Source organism: Coptis chinensis, chromosome 3, assembly GCF_015680905.1.
Source record: "Coptis chinensis isolate HL-2020 chromosome 3, ASM1568090v1, whole genome shotgun sequence".
Taxonomy (NCBI): Eukaryota; Viridiplantae; Streptophyta; class Magnoliopsida; order Ranunculales; family Ranunculaceae; genus Coptis; species Coptis chinensis.
The window spans coordinates 88,007,488-88,020,721 of record NC_141458.1 but is presented as its reverse complement, the minus strand read 5'-3'; the positions used below and the strand labels follow the sequence as shown (position 1 = coordinate 88,020,721).

The window sequence follows — 13,234 nt, the reverse complement described above, 5'->3', positions numbered from 1 at the left end:
TTTCCAAATCCACCAACCTTCTCAACAAAGTTTTTAACGACACCTCTTCTTCATGTATCTCCTCTACTTCTTCTATCAGTCTACTTGTTGATCGCCTTGTTCTTCCGTTCTTCATTCTTAGACGCTGCTTGAGAAGTACTTCCTTCATTAACCATCACCGCTTTGCTTGCTATAGTACGCTTTGGAGGCATCTTGACAAGAAAAAATCAATACCTTCTTCTACACTTCACTGATCTTACCGAAGTTTCTTTAACACAAACCGTTACTCTTTATCTCAAAACTTCTAATAAATGGATTCGATCTTTCAAAGAAAGAAGAAAAGAAAAAAAAAACAATCTTTTATTATCCTTGAATCACAGACGGCGCCAATGTAGTGTTTTGGAAAACTATCTAAGATCAATGAGAATGAACTACTGAACTAATGAAGATTAAAGATTGAAATGACAATGAAATAAGCTTTTGTATTGATCAACAATGGCGGTTATAAGGTTTCTCTTCTTCCTCCTCCTTTTCCCGCTTTGAACCTGCAACATACAAACTTATACGAGAAATATCGACAATCATATCGATATCTCTAGTTAATCACAATATTTGGGCTGGAATATCGGATTGACGATATTTGCCCATGACATTGCTTTTATCTAGTTGTACGTTATGAAAATGGACCTGCACGCTTTGCTTTCTCTTTGCGCTCGCTTATGAATAGAAGTCCCCTACGAACCCCAATGCTATCAATTCACACGGCGGCACACACACTCTAATAGATATATCTAGGGGAGTGTGTGGGCACTACACCAGAAAAGGCCAAAAACAACGCTAATTGTCGTCCTAAATCGAGATTTACGACAGGTGTCCCAGAGTTTGTCGCGAATAGCTCTGTCGTTAATATTAACGACAGAAAACCGCATGGTAACTTGAATTAGAAATGTGATGGGTGTGAGACATTTAATGCCGTCGTTAATTATAGGACATTCAAAACCATCGTAAATCTCCTTTTTAGGTTTTCAAATCTAGAACGTACCCACCCGTCGTAAAGTTGCATCCTAAGTTTAGGACACACATTTCCGTGATATATTGTTGTTGGGAAGTCAATTATCGACACTATGCCCCATCATATTTGTTTAAATTAATATTTTTTTTAATAATTATTTTTTTTGATAGAACCTATTTTTCCCCGACATCGCTACTAAATAATACCTAATTCACTTTCTCATATCATAAATTCAATTATTATTCTTACAAAACCCATGACGATTTAATTAGGTCCAATAAAATTATCATGTGAACAATCACATCAAAATACTACAACAAAGACACAAGTTGTATACAAATTGCTTTAAAATTCTCAAACAAAAAAACACAAATAGTAGAACGTACTAATTTAATTGACACCTCTTCTACACTTCGTATGTTTACAATAATGCACAACCCTCGAAATTGGGGTTCATAAATGATTATCGAAACAAAAAAAAATTGAGATTCAGAAATTGAGGTACTTAACAAAAACGAAAATTGATGAAAGAGAGAGAGAGAGAGAGAGAGAGAGAGAGAGAGAGAGAGAGAGAAAGGGATACAAAAAGTTGAGGGGGTTACCAAACTTGAGAGAGATACAACTCTTGCCGATTTTGAGAGAGATGCAGCTCTATCTGAACGTCAAATCATTCCCACCAAAGCCTCACTTTCATTTTACAAGAGGGTTACTGAAAGAAAGAAATACTAGGCGGGATAGTGAAATATTGGACACATGAGCAATACCTTCTCTATGCAAAATCATCTACGACGGTCAACTTGTCTCGTCTCGTATTTGGGACAAAAACTAATGTCCTAGAGTCAACTTTAGTCAACCTAAAAAACAAATACGACGAGGTCAAGACAATTTAAGACGGTAATTATCGTTCTTAAATTAAGACGGGGTATATAGTCCTAAGAGTGTGTCCTATTTCTTGAATTATAGTGTAAAAGTTTTGTTAGAAAAATAGCTAGACTATAAGGATTCGCACCCCAAATTTTTTTTACAAAAACTCCACTACCGCACCCCCTAGTTCAATTACTGGGTTGCATATACTCTTACCCCCCCCCGTGTATATGTTGTTGTGTGTTCTGCCTCACAGATTGACCTTCTCTACTCATTGGAGGCCTCGATCCCAATTCCCAACTCACATCACTATTAAAATTGTTGTTATATACTTCTACGGCTATTCAAAAAAAAAAAAGTTTTTGGGTACCCTTGATTTTTTTTAATTCACTAGAATAATAAAATGCAACTATTTATTCTTGAGAAATTTAATGCAAATGAAGATTTCAAGCTTACAAATTAGCACAACTTGCGTGCACACACTAGTTTTAATGAAAGTCATATTGCCTTCACACACAAAAAGAACTTATTAGCCATTTTATTTGTTGGTCTTCTCATTGTTCTTCTAATACACTACACCATTTGGGTCAAACAGAAACGGATGGGCTGTTTCTCTTAGGCCAGTCTCAAAATTAGGCTAAAAGTCCAACATTTTTTTCTTCACAATTTAGAGACTGGCCTAACAGAAACGGGCCGCCCTAATCCGTTCTTGTTTGGCCCAAATGGTGTAGTGATAATCAAGGAACAAAATTTCCTAGAGACAAGCCTAACAGAAACAGGCCGCCCTAATCCGTTCCTGTTTGGCCCAAATGGTGTAGTGATAATCATGAAACAAAATTTCCAAAAATTTTGTAAAATGTTTCATTCTCAATGGGCACAGAAACATTTCGAACCCTACCCTTTCTATTTGCAAGTTTTCAAAGTGATGACGCCACTTTTCACGAAAATTTCAATACATTTTTTATTTTCGTCCATTTTGTTCACTAATTTGCAATTTTTCACGAAACTTTTGAAATGGTAGCAAATGCAATAAATATTAAAAAATAGAGACTAGCTTTGTCAATTTTGTATTTTTATTTACTAAGTTTCTAATCATTAATGACCTAATTTTTCTCAAAATTTTAATTGAGCCGTCTAAAAATTTAAGAGACTCATCTAATTTCACCTAGGTAAGCTTTCTCTTCTTTTGATTAGTGAGATGGGGGACATTTGATTAGTGAGATATATGTCTATTTGAGAGGATTATTAATTTTGAGATAGAGAGCTGCTTATTTTGATCATTTTTGGTATATAGACAATTAAATTTGAAAGTATAGTTGTTACCAATATTTATTATTTTTGCTAATATATTCGCAATTCTTCTCTTAGTTTTCGCGAAAATTGCTCGAAAATTTCTATATTCTCGTTTTCTGTGTAACCGAAACAATGACCGAAAACGAAATTTAATCCCTTCATGATATAATATATAAGCTTCATTCTTCGATAAATGAACTTGTTTTACCAATTCTCGTGGTGGACGACGCCCATGGAATTTGTAGTCCATGCTTCACGTAATTGACAAAAGCAGCATATTCTTCAATCTCCCTAATATCGGCCCGAAAGGTTATAAGTTCAGCGTAACCCAACCAGGCTCCAGTGACCACGGTAAAGCCAACCGTTAATGGTATGGAAATCCCCGAATGCAACTGCCTCCACCCCCCTATCAACGCATTCTTTTTCAATTCAACCTCAATGGCTACACAAACTCCTTGGATGATGTAGTACCACATGGCCTCCCCTGTAGGCCATTGGCGTCCTACATAAAAATGTAACAACTCGTGCATCATACCGGATACTACAAATGTTGCAAAAACAGCTACCTGAGTGGTCCATCTCTTTCCAAATATTGGTGTAACAAGAGTTTTGGTAGGTTCGTATATGGTAGACTTCAACAAACTACTAACACTAAGGTTCCATCTCTTCCCCCAAAAGTTTTGTACTGAAGTTGGTAGGAATGGTTTATCGAACTGTGGCTCGACCTCTTGCCTGAGCAATAACTTGGCTAAGGCTGCATATGCGCAGAACATGATTTGAATGCCCAAAGCCATTCTAAACGTATACAGTAAGTGAACAGCTATTGGCTTCGTAAAGAATATGTGTTGCTTATAAACATTATTGGTTGCATACATTTGAACTAGAACATACCAAAGCAATGTGTGTAAAACAAATGACATATTCAACAACTTGGGGGACTTTTCTGTACTGCTTGATGTTGGTGATGTTTTTTCCTTTTGTATGTGTTGGGACAAGTTTGGTTTGATTCTAATGGGGAGTGCAGTTGCAACGATAAACTGCAAGAAAGAATGAGTATTATCGAGTCGGCCAAAAGCAAAGAGGAGTAGCTTGAAGTTAGCAAGCCAGCCTATGAGCATTCCAATGTAGAATTGGAGAAAAACCGATGAGAAACTCAATGGGAGTAGTGCGAAGATTGGAATGATGGGAAGAATAGATAGTAGTCTGATCTTTCCTATTGGAATTCTTGATGATATGTAGTAACAATAGGTTAGAGATGCTAAAACAATGGTCCATGCCATGATAAAGCTTCTCATTTCATTTTCCATTATCGTGACACTTTTTTTATTCATACTCCATTCGTCATGATTTAGAAAATCAACGGAAATTTATATCGAGTAGCCCTTAGATAATTACTGTGTAGTTGCAAATGTTTTATTTATTAATTAGCATTCAAGCATAATTAAAATTCTGGACCATCGACCTGAAAGCTCGTTAAGAAAATAAATATACCTACTACAACAACAAAGAGTACGACTATATAGATGCAAATATACTCTAGCCTTTTCATTACAAATACGTACATCATGAAATTCATATTTAGTTTTTCCGTTGCATGTGTTCGATAAACATTGTTTACTATAGCCAATTCTATTTAACAGTTACTAAATCTTATTGAGTTTTTATTTAGATTGATAAAGTTTCCCATCTTTGGTGGCTACAAATTAAAGGGATATGGTTTATGTGTTGTTATGGAGGCTGTCACAATATGTTGGACTGTCGAAAGAAACCACGCACCATGAGTTAATGAAGTTGAAGGTGAAACTTGAAAGTGTGTCTGTATTGAATATGGTTTGTAGACAATGTTTAGGTGAGTGATAAGGAAAGAGAGAATTAAAAATGAGAAATTGTGAGTTAAGAAGATTCTGAAGTTGGTGGTTATTTTTCTCATCTGTATTGGAGGGGGCCGCTAGATAGAGAAGGAGGAACAAAGAACTGGTCGGGCAGTGTGGTGGAAGAAGATGAAATAATTATTTTTGTCTTGAGCTGGGATAGAACGCTAGCAATCCTCCTTCATAACACTTAACAATGAAAAACTTGGTGATTTTTCCGCCATTCTATATCAAGAATTCAAGATTAACCAAACCATTAATAATGACCTATATTTATTCACGTCATTACCTTCTAAGTAATTAACCCATGTCAAGCATTGATGAATTTGGTGGAAATAGATACTAAATTACTAATGTATTTGTTTGAATCATGAAAAATTGGATAGTAGATTATTAAAATAGACTATGTGAAACTAGAAATATTGAGTCAATTTCTCGGAATAAAAAAATTAATGAATAAGGATTAAGTGCTAAAAATGAGGGGGAAAACACAATTGATTTGTGTGGAAGAAGACGATTATTCAAGTACATTAGCAGGAAAAAAAATAGCTTTAAATTTCAATAAAAGAACAATGGAGAGTCTTCAATAGAGTCCTCAAAGATACACATTACACAGCCAGAAAAAGAACAGAAGGATGGAAGGAGTGGAGGACACGCACCAACGCCCCAGTTGGGTTTTATTACCTTTTTAGTATTTTTTTTTATATTTCCATTTTTCTTCAATAAATTAGAATTAAACCGTCATTAACTATAATCAGGTCACATATCGGTGATATCGCTAGCATTTCTCTATAAATTTACCAAAAAGAGACATGCCATTCCAATCATTTGTTTTCGTAATGAACCCACAGTAAATAACCCAACGCTATGAGAAATACATTTGCAAAGAGTTTGCCGTTGGTCAGACTCACTAATAGACCTATCTATTGGCAATTAAATATTTTTGAAAATAAAAAAATAGGAGCTACTACTTTTATTTTTATTTTATTTTCGATAATAATAGGAGCTGCTACTATAGTGTAAATAACTAGATTTTGGACCCGGGCATACGCCCGGGATCTATTAAATATTTTGTGTGTTGAAAAGGCTTTACAAAATGTCTCACACAAATTTTCGAATCAGAATATATTTTTATTGAAAATAAACCGAAATACGTTAATGAGCAGCAATTATGGTGCATAAGTACTTGGAAACTAAGGGATCAAATTGAGATAGCCTCTTCACTTTGTGGTTTAGGATATTAATCCGTAATTTTCAAATTGAATTATCTTAAACTCTATCTAGCTTGTATAATAGTTTTCTTAGATTTATAGTGATTTAGCGGTAAATCATCACAGCTCGACTTACGTACTAATGTGTACAAATCATTAAAATAGATTGATTGTTTTCATATCATCAAAGAATACATTACTCCCACTTGAAAAGATTTATCACACGAACGTGTTCTACGATGAATTGATGAATACAAAAAAATAATAATAATAATCTCTTTCAAAAAAATGCGTTCACCAACTTAGAATACTCCCCTAAGTATTTTCTCTTTTTCTAGGTGATTGTTTGTATACATGCAAAATATATTTATTCAATTCCAACATGAATAACAGAGAAGATCATGCCGTTCTATATGTCTTTCGTCAATGTGAATATATCAAAGTGTTAACGTAAGATTGGGTAGGTAAAATAAGTAATGACCATTAATTTTCAGATTTGAACAATCTAATAATCAAATGGATGGAAAAAGAGTGTGTCTTTCAAATAACATTCCATTTCCAAACTTGAAGCTTCTAACACACACCTTGAACTTACAATAAAATGCTCAAATATTCCATCTTTTTCCACCTTTTTCTTATTTATAATAGTATATTTATCTATTCTCAATGTTTTTGCAAGCACATTGCAAAACAAAATTCGGATGAAGAAATAGTACCACAAAGTTTATAACACCCCACTTTTTTTCTATTTTCCTAGTACAATAAATAATAATAATAATAAAAATAATAGATAATAGATAAAAATAAAAATGATAAAGATTAAAAAGAGATATGGTAAAGACGATAAACCACATTCCCTATTTTTTGGGGGGGGTTTAAAAAAAAAAGGGAAACAAATATATGAGTTTGAATAGAGAAAAGGTTTTTACATAGAGACAAAAAAAAAAAAAAAAAAAAAAAAAAAAAAAAAATTACTCAAGAGGAAAAGGGAGATTTCATTTTGGATTTGTCTTTGCAACAGAGGAAGTATCACGAGTGAGTAGATATTCTTATCTTTCAGTGAACCTATAAGTCTGTTTAAAAACTTTACTTTCTGATTTCTGCTCATTATTTTTGGTTCAATTATTCTTCTGTACTTATTACCTACTATTCGACTTAGTCTGTGTACTGTGTAAAGAAACCTATGTGATAAAAAGATGATTATAAATCAATTTTAATTATTTATGTACGTTTCATATAAACTTGTTACTGTTGGAATTGTTGAGTTTGAAGTAAACCATTTTTTTTTGGGTTTTGGGTTGAATTGTTGGTGTATGTCTGGTTGATTTGGGTTGTTGTTTAAATTGGAAATGATGACTGTTGGGTTGGTGGTTTCGGTGGTGTTTGGTAGTTGTAGAAGAGTTGTTGAAGCTCCAAAGGTTGTTAATGGCGTCGTCGAGACGATTTTAGAGAAATGGGGGATGTGAGTTTTGTTTATGCCAAAAGGTTGGGTTTTTTATGGGGAGCAAAATCGAACCTTTTGGTGGTGTTTGGTGGTCACATTGTGGTGGTTGTTTCAGTGGTGGTGTGGGATGTTGGGGAAGAAGAAGGAGGTAAGAGACGACTATTAAGTGTGCTAGGCTTAAGATGGTTTTAGTTGGGCGTGGGCCGAATTAGAATGGTGGGCTTGAGTTATTTTTATAAACTTTTGGGCTTAAGTAGTTTATGGTTTTGGGCCTTGAGTTGTCAGGCTGGTTTTTATTATTTTTGTGCGCCGGGTCTTTTTTATTTTAAGTGGACCGGATTCTATTAATTTAGATGGACTTTGGGGTTAGAGTTTGATTTTGGGCCGAATCTGTGCCTGGTTTGGAATCGATTTTTCACCTAGTTAGGGTCAGATTCAAACTCTCACCAAAACAAGAAAAAATGAGTTTTCTGAGTCTTCTTTCCAACCCAATTGGCATCGTCGCATTCTGAGGTCTGTGGTGGTAGATATGATGTCTGGAAGTTTGGTTGACATAAAATAGTGCGTCAAAAATCAGTTTCTGCGCACTGTGTTCAAGTCCAGTTTTAATTTAGTTAGAGTTTGAAATAGATTTTTATGAAAACATGAAAAAATAAGATTTGGAAGTCTTCTTTCTATTCCAATTGGCCTCATCACATTCTGAGGGATGTGGAATTAATTATGGTGTTTGGAAGTTTGACTGGCATAAAACAGTGCGTCAGAAATCTGTTTCTGCACACTGTGTTCGAGCCTAGTTTTCAGACATTTAGAATGAGATTGAGTATGTTTGTAAAACATAAGAAAGTAAGTTCTGTGTGTTATCTTTTCAACGCAACAAGCCTCGATACATTTGGACACCTGTGGAAAGCGTTGTGTCATTTAGAAGATAGTCCGTTAGAAATCTAGTTTGTTAAAAATTAGGATTTTTACCAATTTTGAACTATTTTTTACTCTGAGATAGAATGAGATTGGGACTTTGAGTTCTATATGAAAAAGTAAGTATATCTATCCTAGTTTTCAAATAATCAAGTGGTGCATCATTTGGATGGCTATAGGAAACGTTATTGTTTTGGCAAGTTACCTAGATAACCTACCATGTTTTCTGTTTTAGGAGAGCTCTAGTTAACTTTTCTTATTGTAATGAGATAAATTATTTTACTTAGACATATGAGTGTCTTGAATCTTAATTGCTTAATTTCATTTTTTTATTATATTCCAAGTACAATTGGTGCATATATACTAAATGTTAGTATAGATTTATGTTATATCACGTGACATATTACATTAAAGTTTGTGTTTAATATATATATAATTAAGGAATGAAAGAGAAATGAAGTGTGCAACCTTAAAGCATGAATTCTTATTGTTCTTTGACTTTGACTATGTGGCTAATAAGAACTACGAAGGCTTGATTCCAATTTTGAAAGATTTTGATACGTAGGCAGCTTTGAGCAAACGTGCAGCCACTACACTATACTATATTATATATTAGTTATTAGTTATTGTGATAACTATATGTGAATAATGTTAGTACTTAATTGTGTACGTGATTGTGGTTGTTTAAAAGGTATTTAGGATGCATTTAATTAACGTGTTACTCATAATTGAGAATTTAGATATCTATGATTTATATAATTGATAATAAGGTGAGTTGATTGGTTATTGCGTTTGGAATATTTAGTAATAATTCTATTGCTTGAGACGATGTTTAGTTTATAATAAAAATATTATAATAAATGATAACTCTTGAGTGTTAAAATCCGGTGTAAAAGTGTCCGGTGAAAATTTAATGTGTCGCCCACATCGTTAGATCTCTCCACGCTTCTTTGATGAAAAGAAATATTTATGACTAATGATATCATGTGAAAAGCCGCCTTAAAGAGGAACTAAGGCATTCGTCTTGTGGTAGGCTGTATTCCTTAAGTGTACGGGAATGTAGGTATGGGTATTCCTTGAATGTGGCGGGAATGATTCAAGGTATTCATTGAATGTGCCATGAATGACCTGTTAGTGTTATGATGGGTATTCTTTGAATGTGGCGGGAATGACCCAAGGTATTCATTGAATGTGCCATGAATGACCTGATATTTTGTTATGCCCAAAAGAGGCTTTGTGTATGTGTATGGAAAGCCCAGAGATGGCTGTGACTCACAAGTTACAAGTTTACAAGATGAAAATATGTTTCCTGGAGGCGATATCCCTGCTTGGGACATATTTCTTGTAGTGGTACTCGGTGTGAGTGAGGCACACGGATATGAGTGATTTGGCAAATGTGTGTGTGCAAATCGTGGAGTAGGAACTAAAGGTTGGGGTGTGTCTTTTAATAAATGAGTCAACGAGATAATTAATAAGCAAAGTAAAATATTGATTTTACGTGTGATAGAGTAATTGCATATGATGTATATGATTTATTATGAGAAATGTTTATGTAGTTTGTGTGAGTTGATACTCACGAGGGATGAATGTACTTCCTGGTTGTGACTTTTTCCTCGTTCTCATAAGTAGACGAGTGATATTAAAGTAAAATATTGATTTTATTTGTGACTGAGTTATTGCATATGAAGATTTATGTATTATGATGTATATTATTTTTTACAAGGAAATGTATACGTGGTTTGTGTGAGTTGATACTCACGAGGGATGAATGTACTCCCTAGTTGTGATATATTTCCTCATTCTCATAAGTAGACGAGTGGTTTTTAAGAAAAATCTTGGCTTTAAATATGAGCAAGTTGTTGGACATGATTGGTGATATATTATGATATGATGTATATAAGGTCTTACAAAAGAATGTGAATATGGTTAGCTTGATATGATGGATATGGTGGTGTGATATGAATGTTAGTTAATATTGGTGATATATTATGATATGGTGGATATGGTGGTGTGATATGAATGTTAATTAATATTGGTGATATATTATGATATAATGGATATGGTGGTGTGACATGAATGTTAATATTGGCGATATATTATGTCAGATTATATATACCCATGATGGTTGCAGTGAGAGTGAAATAGATGTATACTATAAATGATTACGTTTGGAAAATCTAACTTTGTTTTGCAGGAGGGTAGGATTTATTAACTTTTTATGCAGAGACGTTGTCCTACCCTAAGACGACGTGCTGGCTTAAAGGTAAAGTGTATCAAACTCATATTTAAATAAGTTATCATATGTATATGTAATAAGTTGAATGTAAGTGGAAATTATACTGTGAGTTATTTTGGAAAGTGAGCATGATGAATATTATATGAGATTTCTTGGAAATGTATATTGGGGCTTGAAATTTTACTTTGGAAGAAATTGCATGCCGTTTTGAGAATACATAACTAACTTGTCTTCTAAGTTGAAATGATTGAATAATATATTTTTTTATTCGAAAGATATGAACGTATTGCTATTTTATTTTTAGTCTTACTCATACCAGCAAATTCAATTTGCTGACCCATGTTTGCTTTGTTTTGCAACGTGAGTGTGTTCTTAGAAACATAGATGGTGGAGTGCAGTGGATGAGGACACATGATTTGGAGTTGCTCTTGGAGTCTTCTGGTATAAGTTTTTCTGAAGTGTACAGTTTTGTTTTGAGACAAATGTAATAGAGTTGGTTAGTTTCTTTGTAGTTTAATAATGTGATGTAGAGTTGTTCTTTTTAGTTTTCTTTTGATTTCAGTTTTTTTTTATATCGTGTTTGATAACATGGTATTGGGTTTTGTTTCACCCTGGGTTTCTAGATGATTGAATATCATTGTTTTTAAATATTGTTTGGAAATTTGGGGTGTGACAAAGTTCTTCCAATATTGCACTAATGTTGAAAGGGTTAAGTTTGATGGTATCAATAAAGTGCCACAAAAATAAGTATAACAATAATTCACACAAACACTCTTTACTCTTTTGGACTAAAGAATTATCATCCATCAATTATCAGTAGAACACTCGTAAGAATTTTTTAGCTTCGATATATTTTAGTGCCACAAAAATAAGTATAACAATAATTCACACAAACATTCTTCACTCTTTTGGACCAAAGAATTATCATTCATCAATTATCAGTAGAATACTCGTAAGAATTTTTAAGCTTCAATATATTTTACTTCAAAATTATTAAAATTCCTACAACAAAAAAATGTTTAGGTAGCTCTTTTTGCAACCGAAGTTTGTTGCGAATCGAATAAAGATTGTTGAGCTATTGCAAGTTCAACTGTAGTTCCATCGCTTTGAAATGCTCATCACAATGCAAATTCAATAATAGTTGTCTTATGCAATACCAAGAGTAACTCATATAGGACATCATATTATTATACAACTTGGTAAGATCCTACTCCATGATGATATGGACATTCTATAAGCATCCACACCCATTTATGAAGTTAGAGAGGTGAAACATACTTGGCAAGAGGATCCTACTCCATGATATGGACATTCTATAAGCATCCTGACCCATATCTTTTAGCACTATCACAGCTTACTACACTAATAATGAGCACAAATTTTGAAAATTTATTTTTAGCACTATCCCATCTTCCTGTACTCGGGAAAAAAAAGAACAAAACTTAGGAAACCAAAGACAGCCGCCTCGATCAGTTAATTTAATCCTCACTCCTGAATGAAGTGATTTCACTCACCGTATCTTGTATTTGTTATAAGAGTCAGTTCCAATTTCTATTTCAGGAGCTGAAATGAAATGTAAGAAGGTTGTATATATTCAATTCAAAGAAAGCCAATGTATTGTTTATAAATGAAATTAGTTAAGTACATATACTTTAAGGTTTTGCTTACCATTTGGGGTCTAAAGAAAACCGTCCCAAGTGCCAAATACAATTTTGCTTTTGAGTTCATTTGTGTTTCCTGATGATATCCGAATACAAAATCCAGATTGTTATAATCACATGTAAATGTACTATATTGCTCTATATACATTGAATAGAAAAACAACATCACATGCATAACCATGCATTACATCTACCTGTCTTCCAAATATAACTATCGGTGATCGTCCGATCCTTTTATAGTGTTCTTAAACCGATATAAGCACAGTTTTTTACATTAATGAGAAAGAACTTGGGAGAGTTTGCACCTTAGCATTTGATCTCATGTTAACTTTGACATTTTCTGAATTGAGTGTTAAAGTGTATGTATGTGAGAGGTTGTATTTGGATGATTATTAGATATATCATTAGATTGTCTAAAGAAACAATGTCATACAAAGAAGCATAAATCAAATGTGCAAATAAAAGCACCAATTCATAATAAGCCGGTGTTCTTTTTACAGGTCTAGACTTTCAATATGTATTATCATATTGTAGCCTGCATGTGTTTGAAAATCAAAATGAGATCCAAGAAAGAAAAACAAAAAGGAAGAAAAGTGCATATATGTTAAAAATGTGAGAGTGCGTGATAAGTATTCAAGCACTTACTCGGGAAATATATTGGTCTATTTCTTAGGAAGTTAATAACCAACAACAAATACAAATTCCATGTATATGAAAGGGTTATGCGAATAACATTTTAAGTGTTCTA

General features: G+C 33.5%; 1 pseudogene; it reads right to left on the bottom strand.

Annotated features, from left to right (window-relative positions):
- Positions 1-3,327: 3,327 nt before the first annotated feature.
- LOC147511429 (long-chain-alcohol O-fatty-acyltransferase pseudogene) lies at positions 3,328-3,942 on the bottom strand (annotated as a pseudogene).
- Between the last annotated feature and the right edge of the window lie 9,292 nt (positions 3,943-13,234).